The sequence below is a fragment of the Neofelis nebulosa genome, chromosome 1 (assembly GCF_028018385.1).
Source record: "Neofelis nebulosa isolate mNeoNeb1 chromosome 1, mNeoNeb1.pri, whole genome shotgun sequence".
Lineage (NCBI taxonomy): Eukaryota > Metazoa > Chordata > Mammalia > Carnivora > Felidae > Neofelis > Neofelis nebulosa.
The window spans coordinates 1,787,166-1,802,141 of NC_080782.1; positions in this window are offsets into that span (position 1 = coordinate 1,787,166).

Sequence of the window (14,976 nt, forward strand, 5' to 3'; positions counted from 1 at the left end):
CTTAGTTTTGGCCTCTGGTTGAGAAAGAAAGAACAAGGAGGAAGAGAGAAGCAGAGGTCGAGGTACCGCTAGAGACCCAGGCTCGTGGCTCCTCGGGTGGGACTTGGGTGGGGTTAGAACATCGTGCTTGTCCCGTCCCCTCTCTGCTTCACGGGCAAAGTAGCACATTAAAGAGTAGAGTCGTCCTTGGTGACCAGTTTCATTTCCTTTAAGCTAGTCTCTCCAGTGCGTTCACCACAGAGGCCTTCCAGGAGGAGAGGCTCGGGGAGCTCTGAGCGTGCACGCCCCGCCCTTCGGCCGCGCTCCCTGTTTCCCCGTGCATGCGCTGTCCTCCGCAGGTGCAGGGGGTCCCCTAACTAAGGATGGTGTCCCTTCAGCCACTGTGCACGCCACCCCTGGAGGTCTATCGTTTCTAATGTCTCCGTAGAGGACCTCACCAACCGTGTTGTGCATATTCCTATATTTGATTTATTTAAAAAATCTGTTTCTGCATTGATGGGCGTGCTATTGCCCCAAAGCGGGGTAGAAGCAGGTTTTTAGGGAGCAAAATACTTTTAGTCTTTTTATGGGTATAATGCGGATATACCTACAACATGTCGACAGATACGCCATATGCCTGCCGTGTGAGAATGTGTGTAGGTGGGAAGAGACTGAGGCAACGGCGAAGTTGAGAACCACTGCTCTATTTGGTTTATCAAACTGCGAAGAAAGCATGTTTGTGTTTCCCGTTGTGATGTTACCCCATATGCTTTGCTTTTTTTTGGAAAGTTTATGGGGGCCCCTGGGGGGTTCAGTCAGTTAAACATCTGACTTCGGCTCAGGTCGTGGTCTCACGGTTCGTGGATTCCAGCCCCACGTCGGGCTCTGTGCTGACAGCTCAGAGCCTGGAGCCTGTTTCGGATCCTGTGTCTCCCTCTCTCTCTGCCCCTCCCCTGCTCGCGCTCCCTCTCTCTCTCCCCCTCTCTCTCTCAAAAATAAATAAACACTAAAAAAAATAAAATTAAAAAGAAAGCTTTATTTTTATTTATTCTAAGAGAGAGAGAGCATGCACACTCACAGGAGAGGGGCAGAGAGAGACAGAGACAGAGAGAGAGAATTCCAAACAGGCTCAGCACAGTCAGTACAGAGCCCAACACAGAGCTGAACCCCACAGACGGTGAGATCCTGACCTGAGTCCAAACTAAGAGTCGGGCGCTCAACAGACTGAGCCACCCAGGCAGCTCTTTTATTATTTTTTCAAAGTTTATTTATTTATGTTGACAATATGTCTACGTTTGCCTTGATTAGGTCTGATTTCCGTGGTAGGAACTGGCCTACATTTTCTTGCCAACCTTCTCTTGTCACTTTGAGGATTTCCTTGCAAAGAGCAGAGCTGGGGTTTGCTTTCCCATCCGACCCCCGGCCTCCCTGACCCATCGCGGGCCGTGCTTCCCACTTGCAGCCTGAGTTCTTCTCTTTCCCTCGTTCGCTGTCTGGGGAGAGTTCCTGCTCATTCTGTGGCCGTACTGTGGCAGCCGACCGTAAGTTTATAGCCCAACAGAAGAGCGAGGCCTGCCACCTGCTTACCACTCTCCTTCCTGCCATCTAAGTGAATCCTTTAGAAAGTTTTTACTTCCCCAAATCCCCCCACGGCCCACACTCCTGGCTCTGCTGAGGCATTTGAACATTTAATTCCATTCCATGATTTGCTGTCCCGTAGTTTGTATGTTTCAAACGGCCTTAGCTCACGCGTGTATTACAGATGCCTCGTCGCGGCCCCCGTGCACCCAGGTGTGATTCCGCACACGACAGATTGGGTGTGCGCCACTCTCTCCCCACCACGTCGCCTTCTCCTGTCCTGAAATTCCTGCTTCACTTGACGTTCGGCAAACGACTTCTTTATTATTTCCTTACCTGGCAAACACAGTCATGTTGTCTCCGTATTCCCACATGTTCAAAATTATTTTCATTTGTCCTGAAAGATGAACAGTGTCTCAGCCGTGGATACGAAATTCCCATCCGAAGGTCCTCTGCTCTGATCCCCTCTGCCTCCAGCCTCCAGCTCTGTGGACGAGAAGTCTGGTGCTGCCCCCCGTGCCCTTTCCCTGAAAGGAATCTGCAATTTCTGTCTTAAAGTCGGTACGGACCATGGAGGGTACAGTTAGAACCCACCTTGCGTGTGGTCCAGCATTCCCATTCAGGAAAATGCACTTTCTATAAATGAAAGCACAACTCTGCAATGATGCATATCGGAGATGAACCAAGTGAAACGTGGAGCAGTAACGACATCTGGATAGCACGAAGTTTCGTGCAGCCTCGTTGAAGACAGCATCTCAAATCTGCACGTATCGACATACATATTTGTGAAAAAGGAGAAATTTCAGAGTCGTGCACTTCTATTCCGGTTCTGGGAGGAGAGTCCACCGGTGAGGAGGTCCCCACATTGAGACGAGTGGGCAGGAGGCGTGATAGGATGGGCACCAAGGGCAGGAGTTGCGGGCAAAGGGGCAGGGGAGGCTGAGGGTTTCCTTTTCTTGTCTTTGGGCGGCTTCAGTCGCTACAATGAGGACTTCGATCTGCATGATTTGAAAAATAAAGTAAAATAAATCCAGAAGCAAATAAAATCTAGAAGCATCTGAACACCATCCGTGGCCCCCAGCCATGCGCTTAGATTGGAACAGTACAAGGTGCAGGGCTTCTGGCTCTGGCCGCCTCGCCGACTGGCTGTGCCTGGTCCCCTCCATCCCTTCCTTTCACGAACACACTCACCTCCACTCAAGTAAGTTAACACCCTGGCCTGCTGCTACCTGCCTCCTCGGAAAACACAGAAATTCTTGTCCTAGCCCTTCACCTGGTGATTAGCTCCAGACTCTCCTGTGTCTGATTGAGACCATGATCTCCAGATTACATTTTATATAAAATTTCCCATGTCCAGCACTTGCTTCCCCAACGATGTTCTAAGTTCATGAGGGTAGAGAGACTGTCCTTAAAAATATTTTACCCATGGGGCACCTGGGTGGCTCAGTTTGCTAAGTATCCGACTTTGGCTCAGGTCATAATCTCAGGGTTCATGAGTTTGAGCCCCGTGTTGGGCTCTGTGCTGACAGCTCAGAGTGTAGAGCCTTCTTCGGATTCTGTGTCTCCCTCTCTCTGTGACCCTCCCTTGCTTGTGCTTTCTCTCTCTCTCTCAAAAATAAGTAAATAAACTTTTAAAAATACATCATACCCACAATAATGCATCACAGATAATCAATCGATAGATCAATGCATAGTTATCTGATGATTTGCTAGAAAGCTAGGCAAGGTAGCAGGATCTTTATCTCTGCCTGCAGGGCTCTCCTCAAACATGATACATGTGCTTTTTTATTGAGTAGGATTCAGCAAATATCACCACTGGTTAATCCTTTATACATTTCTTGCTCTAAAATATACTTGTAAATACCATTTAAATAGGCACATTTGGGATCAACTATTAAAACATAGTAACAGCATACCAGAAAGGTAGATAGATAGACGATAGATTCAGCTTTTCAGATACGTTTTTAGCGCACGGAGAAACGAAACTGCAATTTGATAAAGCCGTTCCCAGATAATAATTACCTGGGCCATATCACTCAGCTTGCTGCCTAAGCACGAAATTGGTCAAATGTCTCTTCCTCTTCTAACTAGTAGCTTAGAAAAATTACATTAAATCTTCAAAATTAAAATCCAGCAAAACAAAAATATCAGCAACATGTAAACCAGCCAGTGAGCAAACATAAAGACCAAAACCAATATTTTCCTTGAAATTCTTTGCAACACGTAATGGACCCTTGGTTTTTGAGACGAATGGACCTCAGTCATCTCTCATCTCTGTGATTTCGGGCTCTGTCGGTGTTATTCTGGAGCACGACCTTGATTTCAAGTGTGACTTCTGTGTCTGATGGCTATGAGCACCTTCTAGCCTTTCTTCACATGAAGGTAGGACGCTTCTTGAAGGCTTTTCACTTGGAGCATTTTCCAACGTGAAAGGCAGTGTGTACGAGAAGGAGATTTGGAATAGCAGCCAGTTTTCCCACTGTATCAGGTAGCTTCACCATTTTCCATCAGCCGGGGCGACACAAGGGGAGTCCACGGCTAACTCACCCTCTCGGTTTCGTTCTCATAAAAGCCTGTGGCCCTGGTTTTAAATCTTTGGGCTTCAAAACACATCATTGGAGTCTTTCTGGGTGTGGATGATTCTCCATGGCTGCTTTTGTCGTTCTGCCTGGAACCCTTAAAGCCATTTAGTCTGTGTGACCTTCTCTCTTCGTTTCAGACAGTTTCTTTCATCGTGCTCTTAATGTCTACTTAATTTCTTAAATTTCTTCCTTAAGAAAGCTCGGGCTCTTAGGTTGGACACTGTTCTTGGAATATAGTATGTTCTTTTTTCTTTATTTTTTTTATTCTCCTTGGTCATTTCTCTGCCTTCTTACAGACATTCTCAGGTCTGTCTTTTGGAACAATGATTGAATGTTTCATGGGGTAAAATTTGTTCTGGTTTTTTATCAAACGCAGTAGATATGTTGCCTACCAAGATTTTAGCATTTCTAACTCATCTGCTTCTTTGAAGGCCAACCTTAAGTATCCTTAGTGGCTTCGAGAGTCATCCTGTTCTTCTAATCTCTGCATTTCCTTAAAGAACGCTCATTCTTAAATTTCTTTAAGAATGTTAAGAGGAACCTGACATGTTTTTTCTGACTTCTGTAACATAATATTCTACACTGTCTTTCCCTTGTGGCCATGCATCCCAAAATCCAAGGAGGTTTATCCAAACCTAATCTTTACAGTGCATCCCACCCCCTCAGCCCTCAGCCCCATCCTCCTGCCTCCTGTGTGGCTGTTCTTTAAGGCACAGTGTTAGCGCCACCGGGTGGGCTGAGGTTGAGTGGGAGGGAGGGCGGACAAGATGGAATTTGGGTCTAGTGGAAAAGGCCGGCCTAATCAGTTTTGTGCCCAGTAACTTCCCTGGGTCTCTTGGCCTAAATTAGATGACGAACGAGGGGCACGGTCCCTTCTGATTTTCTTTCAGAGTGATGTATTTAGTGTAAATGGAGACGGAAAAGCAGCAAGATGCTTAGATTGTTTTTACTTGGAGGGTCTCCAAGAGTTGGTATGAGTTTGCTTCATTTTCTGTGTCTTCTGTAACATTCTGATGGCAAGTTAGGACAGGGTGAATCGGTCTCATTTAACCTTGGTCTTTTCCCAAGACTTTTCTGTGTGATTCTTCATAACCCACACTGAATTATTTTCCAAAATCCTAACCAACAAAGTCTGCCCTTTCTTTCCAACCAACTCTGATGAGCCTCGGGAATTTTACTCGAGGTCGTTGAAAACAAGTGGGTATTGGTCCCTGGGATCAAAGGATGAACTTACCATGAAATCATTGTTCAAATACTAACTCTCGTTGGCTTCTCCTTAATTTTATGACCAGCCTATGACGAGGTTTCTTCGAAGTGTGCAAAATATGTCCCTTTGAGCGTGAGGGCTGGTCCTCCCACGGTGGGCCGGCCACCAGGGTTCCACGAATCCTGCGGCCACCGTGGCAGCGCCCGTCTTGTCTGTGCCGAAGGCGGACCCATCCATCTGAGTCCCCACAGAATGCGGCCCCCCGCAAGTGGCGGGTGGGCATTTGCAGCCGAGCCTTGGCTCCGACGGGTCCCGAGAGAAACGCGAAGAAATGATTGTGCCGCTACACCATGAACTTGACATAGTAGAGCCTTGAGGGCTATTTTCAGCAGAAATACAAAGAGGTTTCAGCACGGCTTTCTGAAGCTTGCTGATGAGGCAGCCGTATTGCGAAACGCACATCAGTAATTACACCAAGCGAACAGTCTAGGAGGCTGTGGGGTGGGGGTGGGGGGGTTAATTGCAGCGCTCGGCCCTAAAACCTTCGGAGATTAAAGAACCCGATTCACCTTACAAGTGCGCGTCCATGGGGTGGCGGTCAGTGGGGGTCAGTGACCCAGGATGACGGCGGCTCCGTCACAACATGAGCTCCCTCGGGGGCCAGTAGGGCAGGACGTGACATATCGCACGGAAGCCCTCACCGTGTCCTCCTGGGAGCAGCGCTCGTCACTTCCACTCAGATTTCAGACCAGTGCGAGTCCCCGGTACTTACCTGACCGAGTGGGGCACAGAAGCGGGGTCCCCCACGTGTCCCTCAGGAGACATAGAGTGTTTCCCGGCAAACAGTTCGATGGTTACGAGAGCAACCAAATCACACGGCTTGGCAGAATTAAGTCGCTTGTCAGAAAGAGATAAATGTGGGAGATAAAACAGTCCCAAGTGGGAAAGAATGTGGGAGAATGTTTGCACCATCAGCAAAAGGCATAAAGTAATAGATGCTCGTTTCCAAAACAGAGCATCTGTCTTACTCCGCTTTTTTTAAAAAATTAAATATATGGTAATTTTTTTGAGTGCTGCTTGATAGTAACCTATGGCTTTAGGCACCTAACCATGTCCTTGTAATGTACTAAATATAAAGTTTGGTGACAGAGACTTGTGCAAATCACGATTTTCCAAAAGTTGCGTTCGGAAACCTGGCTCCTCGAGCAGGAACCTGCTCCGTTGCTGCCCCCGCCCTTCATGTGAGGGGCTTTTCTAAGCACAACGTAAGACACTCTAGGATACTTTAATTACAGGATTTAAGTGCTGTGCAGTCGAAATCTGTTACCCTGCTAGTTAGTTGCAATATCAGATTAACAAGGTATGATGAGTAATTTGTGTTCTACCAAGGTTTTATTTGAAGGGGTTGTTGCTTTCACTGATGTAATTAGATCCATATTGTATTCAAATCTGTGTAGGGACAAACTGATTTGTTCTGGGGCGGAAATTGCAGGGCGTGTTTCTAGCACACAAAGTAAAAGCACACCTGAACGGAGAGGCTGACAACAGGCCGACCCCACAGTCCGGGCTGTCGCTTCTCACAATGGTTTTGCCCCGTGGGGGCGGGAAGAAGACAGAAGGGTATTTTCAGGCCGAGGCAACCGACCAGGGCCTCGCTCTAGAGGGGCAGATTTCTGGCTTCCAGGGCTAATTGCATCACTGAGAACCAGGAAGCTCCGAGGAAGTAATTGCTTTATTGTTTCAGAGATGACCTCTGCCGTTCACCGGAGCCTCGAGGCCTTTTCGGTCACACGAGGTGATTTTTAAAAGAAGAAAACCACCTTTTGTGAGTCTGTAGAAAATGGAGAGGGCTTATCTCCTCTTTTTTTAAATAGTTTAAACCACAAGATTGACGAATTTTCCCTCAGAGGTGATCACTCCTTAAGCAAAAACTCTGCTTCTGCAAGCAGCCGAAAGAGGACAGCAACCCTGAGTAGGGCTTTGCTCCAATTTTCTGGACCGAGTGAGGAAATGCCTTTCAACAGGGCTTTAAAAGAGGAATTAGACAGGGGCGCCTGGGTGGCTCGGTCGGTTGAGCGTCCGGCTTCGGCTCAGGTCGTGATCTCACGGTGTGTGAGTTCGAGCCCCGCATCTGGCTCTACGCTGCCCGCTCGGAGCCTGGAGCCAGCTTCGGATTCTGTGTCTCCCTCCCTCTCTGCCCCTCCCCTGCTTGCTCTCTCTCTCTCCTCTCTCAAAAATAAATAAACATTAAAGAAAATAATTTTTAAAAGAGGAATTAGACAGAAGGTACATCGGAAGATGCATTCTAGAAAGGTCCTGTCTGGGAAAGAAGTTGGAAGGCGGTGCCTGGACGCCCGGCAGCTCCGAGGCCGAGGGCCGTCTGGAAGCGCGTGAGGGGGTCTGGGACCTCCATCCCGAGGTCAGCCAAGGTCTGATGTGATCGAGTGTAGACGGGGTGAAAGGAGGCCCAGGAGGGTCGTGAGCCAGCTAGGAATCACGCGGACAGTCTGATTTGTGGTAACACCCCCTTTGCCAGCGTCTGCGAAAATAAGAATTGTGTGCCTACTTCCAAGATGTCAGAGGCGCCGGCCCACCCGTCACTGGGAGCAAACGCCACCCAAGGCCCGGAGCGTCAATAGACCTGCTTGGATTTGGGGTCTGGGAGGATGTTTCATGGAGGCAGAATTCAGAGGGTGCGAATGTTCGCAAGGAAGACCTTTCGGAAGCCATTGGCCGAGTCCGTGCCAGCCGCAGCCCACGCATTACCGGCTTTCCCGGGGTCATTATCACCCCCAGTCGGCTGCTGGGAACGTTCCCAACCCCGGAGCCTCTGACTCATTTCCTTTTTGAAGCTCATCTTTCTGTTCACGTCAATTTAAGATAAAGAGCTTTAGTTCTTGTCCCCCCCACGCGATGTGCAAGAACGTTTGCATGCTTCGGTCCCCCCCCCCCCCGGCCTCTGAGAAGTGTCCCCACGCTCCCTTAACAAGCTTGTGGCTTATTTCCCGGAGCCAGGGGACTTCCTCCAGCCCCCTGGAAAGGCCACGGAAAGACACAGGCCAGTGGAGGAACCGCAAGCGTCCTGCTGTTCCACGTCCAGACGGCAGGGCCGTTCCGGGGACGCGCTTTCCACGTCTTAATCATCACGCTCAGGTGGACGCATCGTTCGAGGACCGGTTTTACAGAGAAGAGACATTAGAAAGTCACCGGAAACGTGTCTCAAAGTTTAAGTCAGTTCAATAAGAGATTAGCCTTCCCGGTTGGTGTTGTCACATTGTTGTCAGCAATTGTGTTTGTTCTCCGGGTGCTTGACTCTGGGTAGAGGCCACAGCGGGAGGTGTTCAGGGACTGACTTCCTTCTTGTTGCCTGCTCATTTAATTTGCCTAAAAAAGGTGGAAAGTGCCACGAACCTCTCATGGGGTCACGGTGCTTTGGTCCCCGGCCCTGCGTGTTGGGCTTCAGGTCCTGGCAGCCGAGCAGAACTTCCCCTGGGTGGGGCGCCCCGTCCTGGCGTGGGGACCACCTGGCCGGCTGACCTGGTCTCCGTCCCGAAGCCCTTCACACGGGAGGATGTGCTGTTCTGCCCTCGCACTGGAGGCAGGACCTGAGCGCAGAACAGATGCCCCGCGGGCAGACATGCCAAGAAAAGGCCGGTCTGCCGGCCATGAGGAGCTCAGAGCTGGAAGCAGGGATCCCATACCCACCGAAGAGCCGGGATGCGTGGCCAGCGAGAGCTTGGAGTGTGGGCAGGTGCGTGTGCAGAGCCCCGGCGGGTGTGGCCCCTTCTCTGGGTCTGTGAGGGCAGCTCCCTCACTCCTTAGGGTCAGAGCGGACACGATGGCAACGGCCACCTGCCCGTGGCCCGGGTGGACCCAGGTACAAGTCCGGAGCAGTGGCACGTGTGCTCAGGTACAACCTGAGGCAGAGAGAGAGAGATGGAGCCCGACCCCAATGGGCCTCAGCTTGCCTGCCTGGTTTCCCGCACGAAGCAGGAGAGAGCGATCCGGGGCGTTTCCGCAGCCTGCCCCCCTTTAGGTGTGCCTCCTCTCCCTCCCGAAGGGCTGGCGGGGGAGCAGGGTGTCGGGGAGGGAGGGGGGAGGGCGGAGGCGTCGTCCTATCCACGCTCAACAAGTATGATGTTCATTGACCATCAGTGGCTTCCAGTTAACCCTTCGATGCAAATAAAGTTATTTCATTGTTATCTCGTATGTTTTATCGGAAGTTATTCCAAAGCGTCTGAAATCTGATGTGACTGTCTACAAATAAAAGCTGAATCTAAATTTGCTTGGTTTTGGCTCACGTAATTCGGGGCCCTTGGGGATAGTTTGTAAAATTTCCAGTGGGAAGAGAGGAGAATTTAATGACTCTCACCCACTGTTCTAGAACTCCTTATTTAAGGCCCCGACAGCCCTGGAGGGGACATTACGTTCTTGTGCCGTGGGGGTCAGTGAAAGTGAAGGGGGGGTTCTCTCGGGCAGGGCTGGGCCGTCCTGAGGCCTCCTCCTGGGCTCTCCATCTGCTCCTTCAAGGCTCCCGTAGCATCACCTGAGACCCTCACCTCCACTGCGACCAAGCTGCCTTCCCTGGGGGGGGGGGGGGCTGGCGAGAGGGATTCTGCCCAGGAAACGACTCACATGGCAGACAGATGGGAGAGAAAAGATGCACTGATTCACTGACTAAACGTCCATGTCCCTCTGCTTCCTTGATTTTCTACTTGTTATAATTATGGAAAATTCTTTGAAACGGCCTGTAAAAAGATGTTCTTTAATGTGAGTGACAATAAGGTCCTACTTTGAAGCCGCTGGCGATCAGCTGTTGCGCTCCACGACCCCACACCGTGACCCCCACCCCCCACCACCCCAAGCACCAGAGCCAGGCACTCGCTCCCTGCTGTGCTCATGGTCACTGTCACCACACCAGATGCCCAAGTCAGCAGCCTTCCTCGGGCATGGCTTCTCATCGTCATAGCCATATCGTAATGATGCTAAAAAAAAGAAAAAAAAAAAAGAAAAAAAAAGAAAGAAGACAAGGGAAAAAAGGCAGCCCATTCGGCACAGTCTGATGGCTATCTGGAGGCTGAGCGATAGCTGACAGCTCAGAGTGAAAGAAGACATAGGCCACTCCCCAGTCCCCGAGGACCTTACAAACCGGGACCCCAGATTACGTCTTTCCAGCAGCAAACTGCCTCACAGTGCGCAGTGTGCGGCCTCCCCAGGACCGGGGCTAATGACGGGGCGTCGGGGGCGCGGTGTGATGAGAGACGGGCACAGCAGCCCCGGGGGCCACCGGCCCGGCCAGGACGGCTGCTTCGATGGGATCTGTCGTCCCAGCGTGTTCACCGGGAAGACCCCCTCGCCCCAGACCTGAAAGGGTGAACGGTCACCCAGCAGTCTGAGTGGTTTGTGCGGGTGGGTGCGGTCCACGGCCTCCCTCTTCCCTGGGGGGCGGCGCTGGTGGGCCTCGGGCCCCGTGGTCCCCTCCTGGCCCGGACTGGCGGTGAGGGGGGGTGGTGGGCAGCCGGGAGGCCCGCTCCTCCCCGACCATCTGAGCCTCGTCCAAGGACTGCCTCGTCAGAATTAACTGTTCCCTGCAATGTTGTTAGTCGAAACACTCCATTTGCTCTTAGGGTAGAGTTCCTGCTTAATGAAGTCGCTCTAACCCCTCCTCCAAGGCATTTCTCAGCCTCGATAACATCAGCCCAGGTGCTGCAACAGTGCGAAAACCTGTAAATCCCAACCCGTCACCGGAGGGAGGGGAGGAAAAAGGTGAAACAGGTTTGGGGAAGCAGCTTTCCCAGGTGCTGTTTTGCAAGGGGAGCGCTACCCCAAGGTTCTACAATAGTAACTCGAGATAAAGATCGTGTAAACACGGCCTCCTGGAAGGGGGGGCCCCCACCGCAGGTGGGGTCTCTTGCGCACAGACGGGGGCTCTGAGGGCCTCCCGCTGGAAGGCCCTGGAAACAAGTCGGCCAAGACACAGAGCTCCGGGTGCCCGAAATTCGGTGGAGTCTTCCACGTGGCACCAAGATCAAATCCAGCGCAAACAACGCTCCTAAAAATGCACGTCTATTAAATAAGGCCCCCGGAGGGGCCACGATTTACTCTCAGGACTTTTCATTTTGGCTCATCCCAAGTTAGCTCCCAAATGGCCAAGAGACCCGTCCGGTTGCAATTTTAAGGCTAATAATTCTTTTTTTGTGAAATGTAAAAGGAAAGGGAAGCTTTCTCAGGGTGGGTCCTGGGAGCTGCGAGAAGACTTTAACCCACGGCCTCCCCTCTGCTCGCCCCGCACCGCCCTGGGCCCTGCACCCGGCCCGTAACATAATTGGATTCCAGGGCGAGGGTGGGAGAGGAGCGATAAAGCTGGAGAGAATTTCCACACAAAAGCGCACAGCCCATTTACATTTTCATCGGTTTCACAGGAAGAAAATATGGAACTCGCCGAGTTTCTCTAATTTTTGCCATCATTGAAAAATTAGCATTTGCTTGGGTAAAGGCCATTGTGCTAATGTCCATGATATTGGCCCGAGCTTGAAGGAGTCTGGAGCCCCAGAAAAAAATAAAATAAATAAAAATAAATAAAAAAGTAAGGATACCGTTTTCGTTTTCTCCTTTATATTCCGTAACCTGGTTTTAACCGCATTTGCTTGGGGATTTTTTTCTCATGAAAATAGTATTATGTGTGACATTCAGACTTCCACAAAAATGATGAAAACCACAGTGTCTTTGATGATATGTATTCGGAATCTATAAATAACAGCAATATAAATAAATCTCGAAGCAACAATGGGCAGAAATCAGCCATGTCAGATCTCATTCACCGTTCAAGTTCAGTTGCCTTCGTGTTTTATCGTTTGTAAATGAAGGAGCAAACCATTGTCTGTGTGAGCAGGGGGGCCCCCAGATCCTGGTGTCCCCCCCCCAGTGCAGCCCCAGGGAGAGGGCTCTCCGTCGTCTCTCGGCCGGGTCCCTGGCACGGGAGGCGCCCCTAGTCGGGAGTGAAGATCATGAGGTCAGGCGCCCGCCCCCCTTCTCTTCCCTGCCACCGGGGCCCTCGGTGCCGAGTTATCAAAGCACCAAGTCCTTCTCTCCCTCCGTGTCCGCTCTTGTCATGCAGAGCACCTGCTCCTGAGAATGGTGTTCAGAAGCTTCGACTTTTTCTTAAGAGACGAACCTCGTCTTCTTGTCCCTCTCGTTTTGGGAACGGTGCCGTGCGGATACTCACACTGGCCATCTTCTCAAAAGCAGCAGGTGTTTGGGACGATTCACCAACAGGCACGGGTTTGGGGGACAGAACTGGAAGTCCCACGAGGGGCCTCCTGAGGTTTTCAGGTCACTTCCGGGCAACTCGAGGGCCCAGCCGCCCAGCCAGGAGCTTGCAGCCTGCAGGGAGCGGACACAGTCCTTCCAGTCTCCTGACAGAGTGACTGTGGCACCCACCAGTAAGGGGACTTGGCAAACGGGGCCTCCTCCGGGAAGGAAGTCCACGTGCTGAAGTGACTTCAGAAGGGAGGCAGAAGGGAGCCCTCTGGGGTGGCGATGGGGCTCGTCCCAGCCTTGAAGGACCCGTTTTCACCTGAGGGGGTCGCTTGTGAAAAGGGTTTGCCTCTGAGTTAAGCACAAGCTGGTTTTGAGGCTGCTCGTACCTCAGTCCGTTTTCTAGAAGTGTCTGTGTTTGGCAGTGGGAGGCAATGAGCCCACGGTACCAGCGCCAGGAGAGGACCCCGGCCCAGCTCTCCTCCAAGAGGAAGGGGGGTGTCTGGGCCCCTGCGCAATGCCTGAGTCTCCAACACCAGGCCCGCGGGTCTCCCCTCTGGCCTTGGGCCTGGGCTCCCACACAGAGCCACCACGGGGCAGGGGCGCGGGCCTGTCCTGACCCCGCGCTGCTCCAGACCGGCTGGCCACCACGCCCGTTCTTGGCTATCTTCCTCAGACAGACTCCCTTCCTCTTGAATTTAATAAAGTTAATTTAAAGCAAGACTGTGTCGCTGCCGTGAGCGGAGTCGTTTGCTGTTTTTAAATACAAGTATACTTAAAGCAACATGATCCCATTAAGTCCTGAAATTCAAATGAGCCGTAATTTGCAAGGATCCAAAGCCTAAACCACTTATGAAACGTTCCTCACTGAGGAAAGCGGGGCCTCACGGGGAAGCCTGGGACTGTTCACGAGACGTCGTGATAAAGGGCGATTCGGTCTGGTGTTCCACAGAAGGAGGGCCGGTGGGGGTGTTCAAATCCCCTGAATAGCCAAGGATTTGTTTTGTTGGGGCCCCGGAGCCCGGAGCCCAGGGCTCGGCCGCACCCCTGCCCTCCCACCCGGGTCGAGGCCTGCACTGCAGACTCTGGGCCCAGCAGCGCCTCTGGGTTGGCCCTGGCAGATTCCTGACCCTGAGCCCCGCATCCGGGTGCCGTTGCAGGTTTGCGCACAGCCTCAGCCCTCCTGACACCCCCTGCACGTCCTAAGCGGGGAAGCCAAGACGAAAGAAGCGTGTTAACTGCCAGTCAGTCAACAGATGTGTGTCTCTCCCTCTCCGTCCCCCACCCTCCCCTCCTGAGGCGGACTGGGTCTCATAGTCTGGCCACCTCGCCGTGCGGAAGGCCCTCTCCTGGGCTGCCGACCTCCACCCATCACCGCATCTCGCTGCAGACCTGTCAGCCCCACACAGCGGCCCAAACGACACCAAGCCCCAGAGGGGCCCCGCGACCGGCCACGGTTGTGCAGACCTGTTCTAGCACGCATATTTCAAAGCATCATCCAAAAGGAGCTAAAATGAAGGAATAGCAGAATCCTTGATTTGCTAACTTTCAACGGAGCCAAAATATTTACATTAAAAACAGATCATTTGGCCTTGCTAACAAAGTCAGACCCTCCGAACATTTTTTTTTAATGGTCTAGGCACGCATAAACTTCTTCTCCTTGGCGGGTGACCAGAAGTTGTTGATAAGCGTGGCCAATCCCACCCCCGTTTGAAAAGGAAACCCAAGGCTCTAGCATTCCCGGGCTGCCCCAGAAACCACCGCGTGTTTGGGCTGGGCCCCGGAAGGCCAGGTAGGCAGGCTGTGAGCCTGACGCTTCATGTGGAAGGCCCCCACCCCTGAGGCCCTGTGCCCTTAACTTGGGTGTGCAGATTAAAGCAGGTGGACAGGTGAGCAAATTTTGCCACATCTTCGAGTCATGAACTCGAGGAAAATACAGCTTTGCAAAAAACGACTCAGCCTCTTTTGTTATTGAAGTTCATTGGCACCAACGATCACTGAATATAGGAAATGTTTAACTATGTTTGTGGGCTAAGAAGTTCTTAAACTTATGATCATTACAAAAATATTTCACTTCGGTTGGATTAAATATTCAAAGAACATCCCTTTGGATACACGTGCATTACCCCTGCTTCTGCAAGCAGCACCTTCTCAGTAGATAAAAAAAGGCCAAGTTTTGGGGCGCCTGGGTGGCTCAGTCGGTTAAGTGGCCGACTTCGGCTCAGGTCATGATCTCACGGTCTGTGAGTTCGAGCCCCGCGTTGGACTCTGTGCTGACAGCTCAGAGCCTGGAGCCTGTTTTCAGATTCTGTGTCTCCCTCTCTTTCTGACCCTCCCCCATTCATGCTCTGTCTCTCTCTGTCTCAAAAATAA